This window comes from Vanacampus margaritifer, chromosome 8 (genome assembly GCF_051991255.1).
Source record: "Vanacampus margaritifer isolate UIUO_Vmar chromosome 8, RoL_Vmar_1.0, whole genome shotgun sequence".
Taxonomy (NCBI): domain Eukaryota; kingdom Metazoa; phylum Chordata; class Actinopteri; order Syngnathiformes; family Syngnathidae; genus Vanacampus; species Vanacampus margaritifer.
In genome coordinates, this window is record NC_135439.1 from 20,267,457 (window position 1) to 20,289,467 (window position 22,011).

Here is a 22,011-nt window from a genome sequence, read left to right on the forward strand (position 1 = left end):
TTATTTCTACGTGCATTTTTCCCATGGGGAAAATGTTTCGGGATTGAAGCAAATTCAAGGTCGCTTACATGGCAGGACAGACTGACCTTCGATGTCTTCATCCACACTTGTAGCACATAGCCTCGCAGCCCAAGTGCCATTTTTTTCCACAGTGGTTTTTTTTTTCAACAGTGAACAGTAACTTTTGTTTTTATGTGCGTGGCTTGTTTGCAGTGTTACTGTGCTCAGTCTTTTCAGCAAAACCTGCCACACTAAGGCTAAAGGTGACAAGCTACTTTTCTCTGTCGCTTTGCCCCCCGCACCATGTGCCCTCTCTTTCTCCCTACCTCTGGAGAGAAGTGTCTCTCTTCATCTATTTTCAGTGCACGCTCCAGCTCCTGCTACCTTATTATACTGTCAGAGACGCGTGCCTTGCTGATAGATGTTCCTCTCAACTGTTTACTACAAGCAGATGATTTAGCTCCAGCTTTTCTATTCAACTTGACCTTGTTTTATTATTCTAATACAAGCTGAGTTCATCTGCTGTTTACAACAAATGCATTTTTTTAGAAGAAGGGCAAAAAAAAATACTATATATTCTATATATTCTACAAATGGGTTAGGATATGGATGTTTTAAAATGGAAATTGTACAAGTAAATATTTTTCATCACAACTGTGTTTATCAAGGCTCGAGAAATAATGGCGGGGGGGCGGGGGGATTCTCGAGGAGCAGTTTTTCTAATCATTGACTTCATTTGATGAGCAACTTTCTCATTTTGAGGAGCGGTTTTGCAGGTGAATCCCAGGAACCTGATCCAAGGCTTTTATTAACCAATAGAAAATATGACAATATGATGGGGGAGTTGAATTTATGGTTGGCGTCCTTTTTTCCCTCGCATTTTCTTCTTTATTTCTTTATTTATCATCGCTTTGCTGCCGCCTTCTACTTCCCCCACGTACTGTGGATGACAACATAGCTTGTTGTGCCACATAAACGGCTATTCACAGTTTAGCTTGTGTTTCTATGTGGTATAAAATGTGAATTTCGACTAACAGATTGAATTGAGTCATCTTATTTCAAGTCTTGGTTATCACAGAGAAAATGAGATGCGCGTTTAGATTTTTTTTTTGTAACTTCATGTCCAAACACAACAGCCCGTGTGTGTTGAAGTAACACTGCACCGATCACTTTCCAGCTCAAAGAACCCAAAGTATCAGCCTGTTTCTCGTTAGAACTTTGTAAAAAGCCCACCTCCATGCAGCCTCCAGCTTCCATCAGAAATCACTGCTCAGTACATTTTTGCTTCTGCCCTCGTGCTTTGTTTTGATTTGCTGGATGTTTGGGAGTGATTTAGGAGAATGGCCTGATGGCGGCGGGGATACCAGACTAGTACGTGCACAGCGGACTTGAAATGTTGTTCCAATTACTGCCTTCATTATGGGTTTGTCATCCGCTATTTAGGCACACAGCAGCCTGCATTTCATGCTTTGGCAGTAGAGGCTGCTTGCGTCTAAAACCCACACGCCCACAACACCCACCCATTTGCAGTCTCCTCCAAAAGTATTGGAACGACAAGGTCAATTCCTTTATGTTTGTTGTGTATTGAAGACATTTAGGTTTCAAAAGTTCAGAATTCCATCTTTTATTTCATGGTATTTACATCTAGATTGGTGGCATAACCCTAACTTGCAAACACTACATTAATCCTGCGAGCCACTGACTTCACCGGACTGTTCTTCTTCATTTGAAATGCTTTTCCAGGAATTTAATGCAGCCTCTTTCAGTTCTTGTTCATTTTTGGAAGTTTCTCCATTCAGTCTCCTCTTAAGGAGGACATGCTCTATTAAGGTCCGGTGATTGACTTTGCCAGTCTAAGACCTTACACTTTTTCCCCCTGCTAAAGTTTGTGTTTTGGGTCATTGTCTTGCATGATGAAGCTTCACCCGATTAGTTTGTATTAGAGCTGTCAAAATTAACGTTAACGCGAGAAATTAATTTAAATTCTCTTAACCATCAAAAAGAATAACTCAGTTTTGTTTACTTTCCCGTTACGGTCTACTGTATAACTCTAGCCAAACTAAGCCACGGGTGTGAAGACGGACAAACACGGAGTATAGGTAGTTTTATTTTTTGTTTTACGTGATGCTTGTTGGAGAAATCTCAAGTAATTGTGCGCTTAACAAAGCCAAATTCAGATAGCATCTTAAATGTACGGATGTGGCGTATAATCTCAGAGCAAAATAGCCAGCTCAAAGTTCCCTTCACGGGACCTCACAAATCAACCCTTCTGAAGGGTGCTGCTTGTGAGCACAACTAAACCTGGGAGCGAGAAGTTCTGATAATTGCTTCTATGAAAAAAAAGGCGGCCTGTAAAGCTGAATCCCTTTTAAATGTTATGTTTGACAAGGATAAAGCTATTAGAACAGTCTTTGATGTAAAATATTTACATTAATTCCTAGATTTTACTTAAGTAAATATCTGGTACAAGCTTTGAAGAAAAAAAGTAGAAGCAGAAGTAGTAAAATGTGCTTAACCATGATTAACTAATTAGTAAAAAGAAAAAAGAAAAAAAAAGAAGCTTGTATGCATTTTTTATGTAAATTGGCAGACTAAATTGTTTTGTAGACTTTGGAATTAATTCTGCTGCAGAAGAAGTACAGAGATTGAGTCACAAACATTTTGGAACAAAGTTTTATGGACTGATGAGACCATGATTAACCTCTACCAAACTGATAGAAAGGACAAAGTATGGAGTAAGGATCTACTTATGATCCAAAACACACTTGTAAAGCATAGTGGCGGTAATGTCATGACTTAGGCTTAGATGGCTGCTTCTAGAACAGACTCACTAATCTTTATTGATGACGTAACTCATGAGTGAATTCAGTGAGTTCTGAAGGCATCCAAACTAATCAGGAGAAGCTTCAACATGCAACAAGACAATCACCCAAACACAACAAAGCCCCAAGTCAATCACCGGACCTTAACCCAATAAAGCCTACATTTTACCTCCTGAAGAGGAGACAGAAGGGAGAACACCCAGAAACAAACAAGAACTGAAAGAGGCAGCAGAAAAGGCCTGGAAAAGTATTTCAAATAAAGAATGTTCTTATGTAAATCATCAGATCACAAGTTTACTTCTGAAGTTGTAGTGTTTTTTCACATAAGAGGCATATGCATGGATGTTTTCAGGCTTCACTTTGTCATTATCTTCATCCATGCACACAGAAGAAGTAACTTGTAGCTTGGAAGTGCTCCAGGCAATAAGACAGATTGGTGCATGTACCAAAAAGCCGAACAACATTTGGGAGTGTGTTGATGTTAACACCATTATGCCAGCAGTGGAGGAGTCCAGCTGTCTCGGTGAGCAGCCGAGATGAGTTACCTGGGCTGACTTACGTGGCCTCCCATTGGCCTCAAGGATACAGTGTTTCAGCCAGGGCCCCGTGTCCTCCCTTCTCCACAGCACTTAGCAGTGATTAACCCCGGATTCAGCCGTCCCACCTGCCATCTGACTACCATTACAGCCCCGCTTATCTGCCTCCCCATCTCCCTACAATAGGGCCGGAACCTGGGCTAGGCTGGGGGATTGTGCTGGGACGAGCCTCCTGCTCTGTTTAATAATAAATCATTAGCTAAATACTTTTGTCCATTTGTGTCATGTTTCATGTACTTCAATTTTCTGCTCTGTCTCTTCTCATCACCCCCCTCCACTAGTTTCCATTCTTGTCATCATCTGCCATCGTTCAGTCCCAGCCACTGTCACGTTTCCTCTTTTGTTGTGATAACTAAATGATGACTGACTGATTTATACCAGAACATCAGCCCAATTATTGATCAATCCAATGTGTAACATAAAATATGTTTGCCATTAGCTTTTCTCAAACCCAAACATGACAGTTTTCATAAATTTTTCTGACGCGTGGATTTTTCTTCTTTGTTTCTTCTTAAATGTAGTCCTTTGACTTGCACCATCTAGCTCGGCCTGTTTTGGCTGCTACTGCATCAAAGCCATCTAGTTAGACATATCACTGCTGCATTTTTTTTCCATGTAAAAGGACACCACAGAGGTGCAACTATTGTAGGGGATTTGTGGTAGACACACACACACACACACACACACACACACACACACACACACACACGCTTGACACCAGCAGAGGCAATCTGGACAGCGAAGAGGAGATAAGTCTTTCTGTTCGTCTAACTTGTATAAAGTGATTATGGGCGTACTGAGCCCACCATATTTAGACTTCTTGACGCCCCATCCTCTGTCACTCCCACCGTTGTAATCTAATTTTCCGCTGGCTGAGGCCGTGGAGATCCTTGGGTCACAGTGCGAGTCCTTCTAGCCTAACCCCCCCTACCCCTCACCCCCCATGATACGCTGTGTCCTCACGCTGTAACTAAGAAGTCGCCATACAGCCGACAGTCCACATTAGCTCTGTCGCTGTCAGACAACCCCCCCCCCCCCCCCCACACACACACACACACACACACAACATACTACCTCAGTAATCAGAGAGATTAGAGGAAAAGAAATTGCATTGGCGCTTGTATCTGCTTTTTGTGCATACTGCGTAGCACCGTACAATACCTGACATTGTACAGCGGGTATTGTAACTATATATTGCTTATCCCTTTTAGACTGTAATTGATCATTTAGCAGGATTCGCACTGGCATGACGACACTGCTAAAAGCAGTTTGAAGGAACTAGACATGGGCTGATTACCTGATGGTGATAAGTTTGACGGTTTACCATGGTTTTAAAAAGCCAAGGTGATTGGCTGCTTTCAGAGAGTAAATGAACCGCCCCATTGAAGTTAATTGCCTCAAATGATTTTTTTTTGGCCTGATAATGGGATTTTTCTTAAAAAAAGAAAAAGTAAAAAAAGTGCCCGCTACTACTAGTTAGCCCAAAGGACAACATGAGTAGCCCATGGGTCTGTCGTAAAATAACTCACCAGAGATGGGACACTGTGACTTGCTAAAAAAGAATTCAAGAACGTTATTTATTTATTTATTCATTCATTCATTTATTTAAACTTAATAATATACACATTTCTTCTGTACTAAATATTTTATATTTTGTTTAAAAATGGAATAGACTGTGTTCAATAAAAATGCTGATTTTATTTACCCAAATATTTCAAGAAAGGTCATTTTAGTGGTATAATTTTAATACCGTGATATTTTTGTTCTCGATTATCATACTATCAGAATCTAATATCTGCATGTGCCTAGGGTGTACTGGAACCAAGAGGAGGCCACACCTGGAGAGGTCACAATCCTTGTTGACCCTTTACTGTGTTGCTGACCTCACACTCCGTCAGCTTGACTATACACCACTCCACATGTCAACACTTGCATACGGCTTCTACAGCTACTGTTTCTACAGAAAATCACATGCCAGAGGGATACTTTTGTCAATAGAGAGCACTTTTTGATATTGCAGTTTAGCTGATGCTGGTATTTGTCATAATAACGTTGGAACGTGGAAGTTTGAAAACTCCAACAAAATATTGGATTGCGTGGAATATTTTCATCTTCTCTTTAGAAACCAACAGTTTGTTCTGATTTGTATAATGTTTATGCTGGTTATCTTTTCATTTAGCATGTCCCACTGTTGCCCTGGATTTCTTTCTTTCTTTCTCTCCCTCTTTATGCCTCTCTCTCTCCTCCGGGCCGTAGCATAGCCAGTAGCTGATAGGCATCTCTTCTGGAGTCTGCTGTAGTCTGCCCGGCTTCAGACAAAGTGCCTCCATCAGACCAGTGAGGCTCCCTGGGAACCTAGCAGCAGACCCCGTGGCCCCACCGCTCATGTGTGCGCGTGTGTGTGTATTGAGGACGAGGGCTCAGCCTGGGACCTTTGTGTTTCACTCCCTGATGTTGTAAATGGGTTTTGTAAAGTGGGAGATGTAGAGATGTGTAGCGTCAATGATACGCCCAGATTTTTCTGAGAGCTCATCAGGAATCGGCATACTGTACTGACTCACTAAGCATTCACTTTACAAATTTGCATCCTGGTCATCGTGTTAGCATCCATGTGAAGTGATGAGGATCGAAAGCACATGTTTCTCACTTCTCACTGCAAGGCCTACGACACCCACTTCATAAGTCTTGCTCTGTTCCAATCTGTATGAGGCATCAGGGAACACTTGGCGTTTTGACTTTCATCACAACTAAAAAGAGAGTGACCAAATGGACACAAAAAAAAGGAGGAAACCAGAATTGCTTTTATCATGGGCCCAATGTTGAGGTCCTGACACATGTAGTCAGACACAAATACACACACTTGCACAATATAAGTTACACGATCTGCGTTTGACATCTATGTGACCCCCCCCCCCCCCCCATAAATTTCCAGCATTTAAAAATGCAGTCAAGAGAGCTATTCTCCTGCTAGTTTGTCTGCGTGCAAGTGTGTGCGCGAGTGTGCACATTCCTCTCCGGCTATCGGCACCATCGGCTGACAAGAATTATATAATTGCTGCCTGTGATCTCATCTTCCTCAAAGAACATTTTGAAGTTTCCCTTTTAGCTTTTTTTGTGTGTGTTTCTTTTCGGTCCCACTTGTTTTAATGTTAAACTGATTTACATTAAATCAACTGACCTATGTAAGAATTAGCATTCTGCATGCTGTTTGGGGAAAGCTTTAGACATTTATAGAGTGAGTTGAAAAAAATTGTGATTGTTTTGGGGTATTACATGCACAGAGAGTAAAATGACCACAGAACAGTATAAAACACATTTAAATGTAAAAAAGAAAAAGAAAAAAAAGTGCAACTACAGATAAACTTTTAAATGATTAACAATTTTTAAAACATCAGAAGTAAAATTTGTCACACGTAATATAAGATGGAAGCAGATTATGTATATTTAATGTTTTCAAACAGATGAGATTAATTTTGAACACTAGCTTTTCTAGTCATGTAGTAGTAAAAAAAACACACACACACAAACCAGAGTAGTCTCAATTATCTGAGTGCTTGCATCTTCTGAAAGCTTCTTTAATTTATATTTTAATTAAAACGTGTTATCATTAAAATACGAAAAATATTACATCCGAATGTAGTGTAATAATTTTAGCACGTTGATATGCAGTTTATTTCTACATTCTACATATATACACATATCCTCAGTTCTCTGCCACTGATGATTTCTTTACTGTAGTCCACAGTTTCTAATCAGAGACAGGGCTGCTAATAACAACATTTTTGTAATTAGGCATGGCTCTCTGCATATTATGAATGCAGTCACGCTGGCTATAAATGCAGTAAGTACAGTATTGTATAATTGCCCCTCTATCACACGTCACAAAATCACCTGCAGTCCCGTTTATTGTCAATGGAGGGCAGAAGAGGTCTGTTGAGGTTTGCTTTATGAAGTGATAGGCCCATGCAGAGTAGACTGTGTATGTATTTGTCAGAACTAAAAAATATGCTATACTTATTATGCTTATCAAGATAAGGTACAATTATTTTTAAAAGAGAAAAACAATTGGAATTGTTAAGGCACCGTTCAATATATTGAAATATAGTTCTCATGCACCGTATAGGCTACACTATTTTTTTTAAAGAAAGAATAATGTGATTCAAAATAAATTGATTTGTTAAAACTGATATCTTGTATAAATGAAGTCTTGTATAAATGAAGATATGAAGTATATTCTTTTTTTTTTAAGATAAAACATTACTTAGAACACTACATGCCCTTGTCATTGTCAACTCTGTCTTTTTTCAACAGTTAAATCAAATGGCATTGATTTTATGAAAGCGGTAAAAAAAAAAAAAAAACGCCAGCACCCCCATCATGGTTGTTTGGTGGCTTTATTGTCACACAGACCTTATCTCAGATTGACACCTCTGGAAGCGTCCCAGGAGACGTACAGATTTGTCGCAGGATTAAACTAATTTACTAGATGATTGAATGGGAGTCCAAAGCCACTCTTTTGGAGTGGATGCAAAAAAAAAGGGCTCGCAGTGTAGCGGTGTTCTATGAATGACTTGGCAATAACATGTGAGTGTGTGTCATGGAAATCTATATGTTTGCCTCATGAGCTAATATGTTGGAAACTGATCTTTACATCTGCTGGTCTTTAAATCGAGGTTGTGTGTCTCATGTCCATCTGCAAAATGATTTTTTTATTCTGCCACTTTACATGAAGTCAGTACCGGTAATAGTATTTTTTTATTTTGTTTTTCATTCATTGTTGTTATCCAATGCAGTAAATATGCTAACATGGTGATGGTATGTTCTGGACTCATGAATGGTGTTTTTTTGCTTTTCCCAAAACTTTCTTGTATTGTTATTGTCCTTAAACCACTGAGGCATGGAACTGCCCGAGTGGAGTGAACATTTTTGACTGGCAAATACATTACAAATACATTTAAGTATACTTGCAAAAGGTTAAACATATTTGATTTGTAAGTACGTTCTACTGTACTTGCAGGCCAGCAAAAACACACATATAATTGTCACCAATTGAAATGCATGGGGGGGATGCAAATAATTCTTCAAAAAACACAGATAGTCATGGAATATAACTTATTTCTTATTTCGTGGAGATGATCAATTACATGCCATTACAGCCAATCTACGATATGTAATAAAATCAGACGGCATATATAAACTAACCCTCTGAAAATGTCCGTCAGTGAATAAAAGAGTGTTTTTTAGAACCAATTACGAATTGTTCTGCAGATCTAAAGGCTGTGTGATTTCAATGAAAGTAAAATAGCTTCGCCCTCATGAACAGCTTTCATGGTGTATTCCATCATGGCAGTTGTGTAGCACATTTTTACTGTTACGCTATTAAGGTTGTGGAGATGTACATTTAAAAGCAGACAGCCTGACACTAACGCCAGGCACCATCTCTGGATTTGAAGCATTAGCTGCAGACATGAATCATCATCAGGATATTGAGCAGGTGGGGATGGGGAGACATGGCTTTGGCACTGACAATCTGAGAGGAAGGCTCAACCAAAAATGTTGTTAGCACTTCGCTAGGATCTGTAAAGCGTTCACATTTGTTTACGCTCTTTATTGTCTCTCAAATATGTAAAAATGTGTTTTCGCTGTGCCCAAACCGATTTGTGCCGGGCGTACGTTCCCTAATTGGAACATATTCAATAGAACACTTGCGCTTTCCAGAGTAGTGTACAAAATATTACATTAATTAACATGCAAAACAGTCACGCTCGACGCGCTCACAATTCAGCCACGCAACGAGATTGCAGTGACAGCACAAAACACATCGGCGAAGAGGAAATAAGGGGAAAGAATAGGAAGGAAATTTGCTCGAAAATTTAGCTGTAAGCCTGCTGAAGATCTTATTACATAGACTGGAGATAGGGATCTCAGCTGGAATAATACTTAGCACATGCTGCCCTTTTAATTAAGCAGTAATATCGGCAGAGAGGGATGGAGAGCAAAATGTGTTTCTGTCTTCATCTTTGTTGCTCCCCCTCTTCCATATCGTCCTTCCCCATCTTTACCCCCTATTTGCTCTCTCCCAATAATCTGTGCAGAAGGAGACGGATTGAGGTGTGGGATGGGTGTGGACCCGGGACACACTCCCTGTGAAGTGTCTTCTTACACATGTTTCTGTGTTTCTCTCTCACCAGGGCTGTGTTAGCCTCGGGGCTCTCGCTTTGAGGTGCATGTGTGTGTTGAAGCACAATATGCGTGGATGCACTATTTACGCACACAAATTCCACTCCTCTTGTGTTTGGGAGGACCACCTCAAAAAGCCAGTGGGTGGTACATGGGCACCGCTCCGCCAGCATGAGAGGACCAAGGAACAGCCCTGGAGTGCCCTCAGGCTGCGAGGCCTTCCTCCTTTGGCAGGGATGTCTCATGTCAGTGGTGGATAGGAACCACTTGTCCAAACAGGGCCATCCAGTTGAGTGAGCTCTGAATATAACAATCTCGCACCACGGGGAAGCTGTCAAGGACAGACGGTCGGCGTCAGGACCCGGATCTTAATAGGTTCAGTCGCCGTGGTGTTTTGAAGTCCAATTTAACTAAATGAAAGCGTACTCACACTGGACAAAAATATAACCGCAACACTTTTGTTTTTGCTTCCCTTTTGCATGAGCTGAACTCAACGATGCAAGACCTGTTTTCTATGTACACAAAAGGTCGCTTATTGCAAATACTGTGGCAAATATCTGTGACATATTACAGGTTTGCCTGAGGTTTCCCACAGTAAAAGCTCACTCTAAAACAGGGGTCACCAACGTGGTGCACCAAGTAGACTTCAAAAACGACATGAGTAGCCCCCCGGGCCTGTTCAAAAATTAGCTCACCAGTGATGGGGCATTGTGATTTTCTGGGAATGCTGTACAAGGGATCATTTGAAAATGTAAATAATGGGAGAGATTTATTGAAAGAAAGTCTTGCATATTGGTTTTGATTTATTTCCTAAATATTATGAGAAATCACTAACATGATCAGTGTCTTCACGAAAATTAATAATAACTAGAGCTATCATGACACTAATATATCTTATTAGAATTGAATTTATTTTTAGACACTATTGATTGTGCCATCAATTACTCGTTTCGTGGCTGAAATCTTTGTCGGACGATTTTTGTGGTCGAATTGTATGTTCTATTTTAAAAGTGTGTATCAAACTCAACAGCCCTTAGCACTAATCAGTAGCCACAAAGTTGCTCTCCATAATGTGCAATTTTACAGTATTGGTAGGTCTCTAAAAACAGTGTTGCATATACAGGGTGACACCAAAAAAAAAACGGGAACTTTTTAACAATCCAATAAAACCAAGAGCGATGGAAGAATTGTTTTTTTATTCATAGTAATTGAAACTCTAAAACATACCATTTAAGAAATCCCAGCTAGTCCATTGAGAAGTTGCAGAGGTCATCTGCAACGCAATTTAAAAAAGAAAATTCCATCATTGTTTCTTAAATGCCACGTTTTAAAGTGTCAATTACTATGAATAAAATATTTTTCTTCCATCACTCAAGATTTTAATTGGATTGTTAAAAAGTTCCCGTTTTGTCTCACCCTGTATATTTTTATTCAGTGTAGTTAAACCTGTGGTCACAGAGTACGATTGCATCTAGTCAATAACCCTTTTAAAACCAGAATAATGGCAACAATTGGGTTTTGAAAGGCCATGTACAAAAACCTGAATATGCTAAAACCCCCGGATTACCTCTTGTGCAACCGGAATATTTTTTCATATAACACTTTCGGAATACCTCGATTGAATGGGGCATTAGTTTGCCGTATGTGCATGCTCTATTTGCAAGGAATCTTGGTTGTTGGAGTACAGGAACAACTTGTATGTGTGGCGCCATTCCACCCGCTAAACGAGCCTCACTTGAATACATTGATTTCTCCGCAGCATTTTCATGTTATTTTGTGTCGCTACAGCGAAAATGCCATAATTTGTATATATGCACACAATATACGTTTTCTGCCGTACAATTCAAGGAAAATACTCTAGTAGAGGTGAACAAACATAACGACGCAGCAAAGAACCCCACTTTTGGAGTGAGGTCAGTGACATTAATATGCCTTTTATTGACCGTCGAGAGTTAAAAGCGGAAGTGACGTCTATTTGCAAAATGACGAACGTGCGTCGCGCAAATGATGGGAGTAATGCATGTAAACGGGTTATTTCGGACCCAAAATTTTGGCCTTTACCCAAATATTGACTGCATGTAAACGTGTTAAAGTTAAGATCTGACCCGCCGCATAATTTTATTTTGGGGAAGAAAAAAATATATTTTCATTATATGAAAAATATTAAAAGAAAACAAATGCAAGTCTGTGGGTGCCGAACTGTAATTTTGCAGGGGTCAACTGTAGTTCTAAGTTGTAATATCACCATTTACCACTAGATGGTTGATATGGCTTTGTTACGCTTAAAATGGGTCTTATACTGCCTTGTACTACATCATGAATAGGCCTAATTGTTTTTTGCGGATTTGGAATAATATGCAGGACAAACATAGTGGCTCAATAATATTACAATTTTGAGCACGTTGATTATTGTCAAAAATTAATTATTTCACTTAGTGTTGGTTTCTTTTTAAACAGTTTTGTGCCATCCTTGAATCACCATATGTGGTTATTTTGCTGTTTGCTTCAAGCCTGCAGTTGGGTTAGTTGATATTTTATATATGCATTGAAAATGGTGTTTTCGAAAAATGAAATATATTGAGAGCATGTATTTTGCACATATGCACATACTTTGTCCATATTGGGGGTGGTGTGGCTCAGTGGTAGAGTGGTCGTCTCCTAACCGAGAGGTTGTGAGTTTGATCCCATGCCATTGTGACCACGTCGAAGTAGGATTGTGCAATTAGTCGAAATTCAATTACAATTTCAATTATGACACTCCACAATTAAAAAATCGGCATAATCGTAAACAAAAATAAAAGATTATTAATACTAATTTTGAGTTGTTTAAATGTATATATTTGCATCTTTTTTTATTTTAAAAGAAATGTGTTTATCTTAATATTTTTTGCACGTTTAAATATTTTCTTGTTTTGTACCAAAAAACTAACGATCGTCCTAATCGTGATTGCAATTATTACCAAATTAATCGTGATTAATATTTTCGACATAATCAAGCATCCCTACATCGAAGTATCCTTGAGCAGATGCTGAACCCCCAGTTGCTCCTGATGCTGTGTCATCATCAGTCGTCGAATGTAAAGCGCTTTGAGGGCCTTGTAAGTTGGAAAAGTACCATTTACCATATTTAAAATAGCATTTTTGTCTTGTATCTGGTTAGGAAGTGAATGGACCTATGTGCCACCCCCACCCCACCCCCAGTTGCGCTCAGGATAAATTGTGGTCCCCTCCAGTTTTTAAACTGCTCATCCGTGGTTTAAATTATGCAGAGGTCAGAACAAGTGTCATTTAAATAAAGTTTTCTTCATACCAGAAATGCAACAGCAAGCGACAGTAGGTGATCCAAATTTTGTGACTGATATAATATTGCATTACTGTTCTTTCCTACAAAGCCTTTAATCCTCTGAATATGCTATTTAATCTAGTGGGTGACTGACGCCTGTGTGCACTTCCAATTGTACGACATGTAGCACATAAAGCCTTTATTCAGATGTGTTAACCATTGCTCTGTGCTCCATACAAGTGCAAATCAAGTTAACACTGCGTCATTACTCCGCTTGCACTAGCAAAGCAGCTCACGCTCTAATTCCGCGCACACACACAAGGGCTGCAAAAGGCCACATGTTAATCAGCTGTGTGTTAAACTTGCAGCAGGGAAAAGACAACAGATCAGCGCAATTAACACAAAAAAGAAAGCGCTCGCTGCGCACACACACGCAGAGCCTTCAGCCATTGCACCTGCAGCTGAAGCGGCATTGTTCCAAAGGCCCCCTCCTCTCACTCTCTCTGGCAGAAAGCTGGTTTGTGGCTGCTCTTTTCTCTGCTTTCCGGGCCTTGGCCTTTGCACACAGCACCCCTCCTCTTTCTCCCGTTTCCCCGGGTCCCTGCTCTCTTTCCCTGATGCGCAGCGCCCCTCGCCTACCTCACTGCAAACACAGCTGACAGAGGGCCGCTCACGTGCCGCTCCACGGGGCCCCCCAAATCTCTTCAAGTGTGTGTACGAGAGGGCGTGTTGAAGGGAAAGCGTGTGTTTGAGGAAGAGATATTCTTTTCCGTTCTCTTGATGCTACGGGTACAAAACTTATCATGCCATCTAACTTAATCTAATCTGTGTCCAATACGATATGGTCAAAAACTTGAGCCGATATTTACTGCTACTACTTTGTCTGACGATCACTCTTTATATTTGAAAGTCTTCATAGCATTTGCATGCCCACCCAATGTCAGTGTGCTCATTTCCTGAGTGTTGTGTGATGAAGGGACGAGCTTCCATAGCCAGACATCATTAGTGCAGTTCCATTACCTCCATAGTTGATCACTAAATGTACAATCTTGACGTCTTAGCGCAGTTTCCAAAGTGCAACTGCTGTGAAAAAAGTGTTCCATTTTGAATTCAGTGACTATAATATGACTAAGTAAGTCATATTATAGGTGCTTATTAGCGACTTATTTGTCCTAAGAATGTATGTTTCATCTCCACTCCTCGGAAAATCATTCTGTCCTTGGCGCTAATGTGGTTTTGCATGGCTCTCCTCTTTGGCTCCCTGTCCCATTTGTCACAGCAGTCTGTATTGCTCATTCTCACTGATCATCCTATCACAGTGCTATTTTTCATATTTCTCATATCCGCTCCCCTTATCTCTCTTCCAGCGCCTGGGCCAGACACGCAAAGCTAATACAGGCTCCCAGTACGTGCACAGAATTCAGTGACAAAAGATCACAGGGCTGCGGAATACATATAAATTTCACACGTTATTCAGTGTTTACCTATAATAATATCAGGCTTATCCAATTTCCAATAACTCCGGTGTTAACATGAAATTACATGAGATGAATCGATGAAAAAGCAGAACAACGCACTCACTGCGCCCAAACAAATTGGATTTTTTTTTAAATAGTATAATAACTGTTATTATTGTTACTATTAGGGATGTTCAATACCAATTTTTTCAGAACGATACGAGTATGAGTACTCTTGAGTAGTCACTGATACTGAATAGTAAATACATATACCACTATTACTTTTGTGACAGAAAATGTCTCAAAAATCAATGAGAGATCATTAAAAAAAAAAATACTTAGCTCTTGCAATTCTGTATAGAAATTTTCCTGAAAATTACATGAAATTAATGGAAATTTTCTATTTTTTCCCCATTTGTTCATAAAATACATATTTTGTATAGAACATGCAATAAAATGAATTTGAAACGGCCACATGAGGGCTGCCGATCATGGTATTGGCCGCTGTAATTATTTTTATTATCATTATTATTATTAGTGTTATTATTACTAGTGTTATGACAAGCACTTGCATTCGAGTGACGATCCACGTCATTGATTTTCGATTTCAGATAAGAATTTCGCGCTGTACCAATTTTGATGTTATATATATTTAGATTTTATATCTATATATTATTTATATATTTTTTATTTTTAAATAATTGTCTGTAATTCAGGTCTTTTGTAAATGTAAGAAAATACTTTTACATTTCTGTGAACAGTAAATTTCACATTTACATTTAGACCTTTAAGTAACATTTTATTTTCACTTTAAGTACGATTCTATTTTTGCATGAATTTATGGGAAAAAGACATATGAAAATGATTTGATTATTTATTTATTTATTTATTGACACGCACAGTCAAGTTGTGTTTGTGGAGCACGCCGCGTGCTTGCATGTTTGTGTGCGTGTGTCACAAGAGTGATTGATGAATTGCTGTAACTGTTGTCTGAATGGTGCTACTGGCATTCGAAGCATTCTCGCCTTGACGTTTTACTGCCCTGCTGGGCCCCTGTGTCATAAAGACCCTGTTTGGTTGCATCTATCTCCCTGCAGGTTAAAGCAAACACAAACAGCCAGCCCCAGCATTCAGCCTCAAAGCCCAGCCTGCTTGGCCTGCCCTCCTCCTTGCCTGGCTCCACCGTCCCCGTCCAGGGGGCAATAAACTCGTTATCTCCCCCTCTCAGATCCTAATCTGACGGCCCGCCGCCCATTCCACTGCCAGGTGAGTGGGGAGGGGTTGGGGGTTGAGTCTCCCTCTCCAGCTCTTGCTGCTCGAGCTCCCCTCCACTCGCCTTTTAAATCCCTTCAGCTTTGCTTGGCTGTCAGCACCATCTTAACCCCCACCCCCTGAAACCCTCCCCTGCCTGGGGCTCTGAAGCCCCCCACCCCTCACCAACACACACTTCGCCTCACTCTCCTCATTCTACCCGTTTAACAATTAATCTAGCTATTGATCACAGTAAAACTAAAAGGTCGGAGGCTGCCGGCGAACTGGTTGATGTCTAAACAGACTTGTCGCTGTAGCAGCCCAGGTATTATTTTGACCTGAGTGTCACGTTTAGGAATTGTTGAAAGTGGTGCCCTAAGTCTCTTACATTTATTTGATACAGTTTGAGAAAAGGGGATTTTTTTTTTCATCCAGAAAAACATTTATGGGGTCACCAATGGTAGGCCAACCAAAGGCCTAACTCAAGATCTCCGTTGTAGTTCATCCCAAAGGTGTTAGATGGAGTTGAGGTCAAAGCTCTACTTTAACCTCATCTAATCGTACCGCTAGAGAAATACTTCATCAGATTTAAATAATACGGTTACGTCAACCTGTCCCACATAACTCTTTCATTTAAATTGGATTAAGGTTAGGTGACTAAAATTTAGCTAATGTTCTTAACTTAATGCTACATTATATAGTTGTGTTGAATTTACACAATGATGTTATGTTGAATTGACTCAACCAGCTTTGTTTTTACATGTAAATATTGTTTTTGCATGTTAATTGCATGCTAAAACAATCTTGTTTTTGCATGTAAATTTCTAGTCCATTATACATATGGCCATTTGCTGCAGATGGACAAACAGTCAGACAAGCACAAACACATCAAGCATTTTAGGCCAAGTGTTTGGCACATTTTGCTCTCAAAACTAATTTGTGTTTCGTATATTTAACATATTGGATTGTAGTAGGACTGCATGGATCAGTGGTAGAGTGGTCGTCCCCCAAACCAGTGGTTGTGGGTTCAATACCTGGCTCTTCAGTCACTATGATGAAGTGTCCTTGAGCCAGATACTGAGCACCCAATTGCTCCTGATGCTGCTCCATCAGTAAGTGAATGAGAAGTGTGAAGCATAACTTAATATCCCTTTATTTTGCTTTAATAATCGAAAAAGTGCTACTATTTCAGTAAATCGAGAAAAATAGTGTTAAATAAATTCTACATAATGAGGATTGATCATTTTTATTTAACAATATCAGGTAAATTCAACACAATTACTTTGAGTAATTTCAACATAACTAGGTAATGTAGTATTAAATTAAGAACATTAGCAAAATTTTAGTCATCCAACATTCATCAATTTAAATGAAATAGTTGTGTGGGACCGGTTGATGTAACCGTGTTATTTAAATCTGATGAAGCATTTCTGAATTTTTCAAGTATCTAAGAGCTCTAAAGACGACTAAAACAGATTTGGAGGTGCCAAATATTGCCTTTTCATGGCCTTATTTAAAATAATTGTTTGACGTTGTTGGCTATTAGAATGATTTGTCTTGTGTCTTGAGCTAAATTCCTCCAGATTCATACGTCATTTTTTTCTTCTTTTTTTGTTCATGAACAGCTCGTTTAATCAAGCGACTCTTTTGAGTGAATGCTCTGTATCGAATCAGAATCGAATCATCAATCAGATTTGTTCTTTTCTCTGTTCAGTCGAGCTCAGCCAAAAGTGTGTGCCGCACAAGAAACTCCGTCGTAAACGGCACAACTTGAGGGGCGGTGCCGGTGGCTGAGTACGGAGGGGCCACATTCTGATGGCACTGACATGTTCATTCACACATTTGTTTACTTGCTTCAAAGAAAGGGAGCCATTTTCTACACTTTCGATAATAATTTGTAGTATAATATATACATTTAAAAGTATGGTTATAATAGTATACTTTTAAAATATCAAAGCTGCTCTTTGCATAAATTTGCCCAAAAATATCATACAAAAGCCTTTTTATTTGACCATTTATGACTGGAACATCTTCTAATTAGTAGATTAACACCTTAGTTGTTCACAGTGGGAACTCCTGCACGCCTCTGGCCAATAGTTTAGAGACTGGATTCGGGTGTGATGTCACATGCGCATTGTGTACGTGAAGAAAGGTGTGTGCAGTTTCATTTTTCGGCCACAGGTGGGAGTAGCGATTCAAAATGGAATTTTCTTCATTCAGCAGCTTTAAATTCACCAAATTGTGATTTATGAGGCTTTCGGCCCAATCCCAGCGATATGTAACGTTAAGTTTTGACTAAAATTGTAACACTTCCCTTCTTCGACAAAATACCGGGACATACAGTATATCATTATCACCATTCAGTCCAAATTTATTGGGATGGACTTTGGGTAACCAGCCGAGCCCTACTCTCAGGTTTGACTAGTGTGAGTGCTTTGTATCTATCATGTGTCAGCCATGCATGGTTGGAAGAGGTGGACTTCAGAATGCTACAGTTGCCGCACGCGATATAGACTTGACTTATAAACCACAGCCAGGAAAGTTTCTGTCAGTCACATTCTCTTAGTTCTCTTCAGTGAGTATACATAGAAATGATGACATGCAACCAAGCATACAGGGGTCATATCACGACCTAATGATGCCTCTTAAATGTCTACCCGTGTTAAGGCTCCGGTGAGTCTGGTGCACTGTGCGTGCAGGCCAGTCTATACCAAAGATGTCTTTGTTTGTTGTGTCATGCAGGTAGATTTTATACCAATTTCTGACATTCTTGAACTTTCTGATGATTGTGAAGATGCTGCTCATGCAGATACCTACAACAAATATAGTCAAGTAACAACAGACAAATATATAATGTTGATCAATTCAAAATGTTTGTAAACCAGGATGCTTCCAGGTGACAAAAATGTGACGACCATAGACCTCAAATGAAATGAACTTGTGTTATCTCACAAAGTGTACTTTCTTTTTATTTTCTTCCCCAAAAATCCATCTAAATGAATCCAGAGGAACTTGTGCCTGAGAAGGATAAGGCAAGTGGATGTCGTAAATAGTTCTACAGACACGATAGATATATATGGTAGCGCAAAAGTTACAGTCTGGGATGCAGACCTCCGTCATGGGGTTTGAAGTTGAAGTGTGTGAAAATTGAATGGAATTTTAGTGAATGCCGATCTGAGTGGACTATATATCCACCCACTATCCATTTCACCGTCAAAAGAGCACATCTGTGCCCTTAATCCAAGCAACAGAAAACTCAGTCAAGCCATCATAGCCTTCTTGGTTTGATAACAGGAAAGTAGACCAGCTAACAAAGTCTAAGAGATTGTAAGTCAAACAGCATCAGTCATCAAAAGAACCACTCAAAGACAGGCTAGGCTCGCATTACAAATGATGGTAGTATGCTAGCATGTACCGTATCCAAGGTTAAAGCATTTCATTTCTTACCATCTTCTGAATTTATTAGCTAGTCCCTCAATGATCGTCTCTGAATTTCCATCATGTCTATTTTTTTAATCAATTCACATTTCGAAACTTCTGCTGTTTATCTCATGTAGCATCTGCTTTTCAACTGACACTTCACAAATTTTAAACTACAGTTGTAGAGAAGTTGCCTTCCTGTACAACCCCGCAAGAAGGAAATCATTCAAGTCATTTATCCTGTTTTCTCTGCCTTGGTCAAATGACATAGAAAGGTTTGCTTACTAGTGGTGCCATCAGCAAATGCTTCGACCTTCGGCCACTCGAAATACAGTTTGATTTCATTGTGAATTGTCCGTTATGAAGATAGCTTTAGAGTAGGTCGACTGTCTTGCCTGACACTTCAAAATCGAGAACAAGTTTGAAATCTTGTTATCAGCGGATGTTGTGTCTGTTGAGATTGCCAAATCTCAACTGGGGCTTTTGCGTATTTGCATGTACATGGGAGCTGCTCTGGTGCTAGTGACACAGTCACCCTCTGTGCAGTGCTGGACTGAGGCCGGAGTCCACGTGCAGGTCTTTGATGTGAGGAGTTGGGCGAGCAGTTTGGGTATTTGGTCAGGAGCTGGGACAGACGGGGAACAAAGTGTGATGGAGTGATTACTCTCCTCGCCGCTCTCCTGTCTGCCCTGGCATGAATGCCCCTCTTCATCTGCCCTAAAAGGCACATTATTGGTAGAGGAGAGTGGGATATCCTGGCCACTGACCCCAGAGTCGGGGTCAAGGGGAACAGGGGGGCAGATGAAAGGGAAGTAATTATGTCTGACCAGACAAAAAAGAACTTTGTCTCCAAACAACTATTTTGGTGGGAAGGGGGACGAGGGTCGGGTATAAAGGGTTACAATTGAGATCAAGACATTCTCCCAGGCAACTTTCTTACCCGGCGGCCCTGTCATGTGAATATGGAGCTCGGCTCTGATTCGCTCAACTGATGTCCTTATCAGATGTTGATTGGTTGAGGCCTACGGGCACAGGAAGTGACAGCATGGTTCTCATAGCCCCTCCCCTGTGTGAAAGAGGCTCTGATCCATGGGCAGCAAACACACATCTGGGTGTGTTCTACAAATGCACCATCTATTCCACAACACTCACAGTGGTTAAAAATTACATCCCAGTGGAATGAACCGGGGGATATGCAGGGGAGGGTATGGTTTTATTTATTTCATTTTGTGACAGTAATAGAGCTTAAAACTTAACATGAGACCCAAAAAAAGTATTCAGCCTTTGCGTCCATACACCAATCTAGTTATGGATATACAGTAGCTGGATGGATAGATGCAGCAGATAGATAGTTGAGCTAACCGCTAACATTGACTACGTTTACCCGAATATTGGCAATATTCGGGTTTTGTAAGGCCATGTAAACTTGCGCAATAATATGCTCTTATTCGGATTTTTACAGGGTTCCCAGGGTTCTTAAAAAAGTCTCAAATTCAGAAGCATCAATTTTAGATCTTAGATGTCTTAAAAAACACCCATATTTTCATCCCAGGTCTAAAATTTAATTTAACCAAGTCTTAAATTCTTATATCTGCTCCGTCCAATCCGAGCAATTGTATCTGTCTGTAGGGAAAAAATGTGCCTGTTGAGGTGTTTCTTCGGGAAAACGTCCACACCAAAAGCAAAGGGGTGCTTTTGAGGGTGTGCGATTGTATTGTAGTCAATAGAGTTCGAGTGCGCAGGTAGTTTGTGGCGGTTAGCAGCATAGCATCTAGCTTTTGCCTGTAGCGGACATTGAGTTTGATGATCTGTGCAGCATTCTCAGCAATTAGTCTTGTATTTGTCTATTCATTTTATTAACAACTTTGATTCTAAATTAGCACATGACGCTATCCCTTTGCGGCTCTCTTCTTCGGCGGTCTATGAAGTACGTCGTTATGTGGGTGTGACCCAGTGTGGCACCAAGTGTTCAGACGCAGACACTACGGTTTGTGTGGAAACCGGTTAAATGGGAGCTACTGTTAGTCACGCTGTTGTATTGAATTTTAATCAAGTTTAAAAAAACTTGTACAACCACATATTTTGAATGTGATTTTTATGGCCACCAGATATTTTACTTTTATTTTATTTATGTATTTAGTTTTTAAAATTAATTTTATTGTGTATTGTACAGGGTGTCTGGACATACAAATGGCCCTAGAAATTTGATCAATAAATGTGAGGAAATCAACAATTTAATGTATAATATACAATGTTTTAGAGTAACATTTTACTAACTGTGAATTACTTTATCTCTTATTAGGAATCATTACATTATTTATTCTCTTATTTTATTCTATATTATTTCAGCTATCTTTTTTTCTTTCTTTTTTTGCCAAGTGGTGTCGTGCTTGCGATGATGAAGTGACGAGTTTTGGTGATATGCTGTGTTGATGTTATCCTCAATAACAGAATGTTTGTTCAATTATTGACATTGCATCATCAAAGGAAGCAAGCAATTTTCAACACTCAAGATTGGTGAATCATTTGTAAAATAAATAACTAAAAAATACACACATGTGGGGACAATGAATAGTATTGATTTGAAAAATATTAAATTGATCAAAATCTGATGTGAGGTATCGGCCCAAGGCTAGCGATATACAGGGCCAGTGCTGGTTCTGGCATAGCCACCACCCGAAAAGGCTTAACGTAGAAGAACCCTGCATTAGCTAAAACATTATAGCACAGTGTCAGCCACTTGATTGCAATGTTGAAACTTTTTATTTTCTGGGAGGAGTTTTGCTGTAGTGGAAGTGGCTGCAATAAGTGAAGCAAAGCAAAGCCCCTCTCTCCGGTGTGCGCAAATGAAGACCCGTGTACACTCCGGCAGTGAAACGCTAGTGAGTAAAGCGAGGCAAAGCGCTCCCTTCCCTCTTGGTGTGAATGTAGCAATATAATTAGGTGGCTCAGTGTGTCCACTACCGTGTACTGTACCTTTCAAATTTTCGTTTCCACCAAGT

General features: G+C 39.9%; 1 long non-coding RNA gene across 1 annotated transcript in view; it reads left to right on the forward strand.

Annotated features, from left to right (window-relative positions):
• Nucleotides 1–10,351, forward strand: part of LOC144056999 (uncharacterized) — a 40,046-nt gene extending 29,695 nt beyond the window's left edge. The window contains exon 3 of the long non-coding RNA XR_013295151.1: nucleotides 9,610–10,351. This is a non-coding gene — a long non-coding RNA (uncharacterized LOC144056999). The remainder of the gene's footprint in view (nucleotides 1–9,609) is intronic.
• Nucleotides 10,352–22,011: the final 11,660 nt, after the last annotated feature.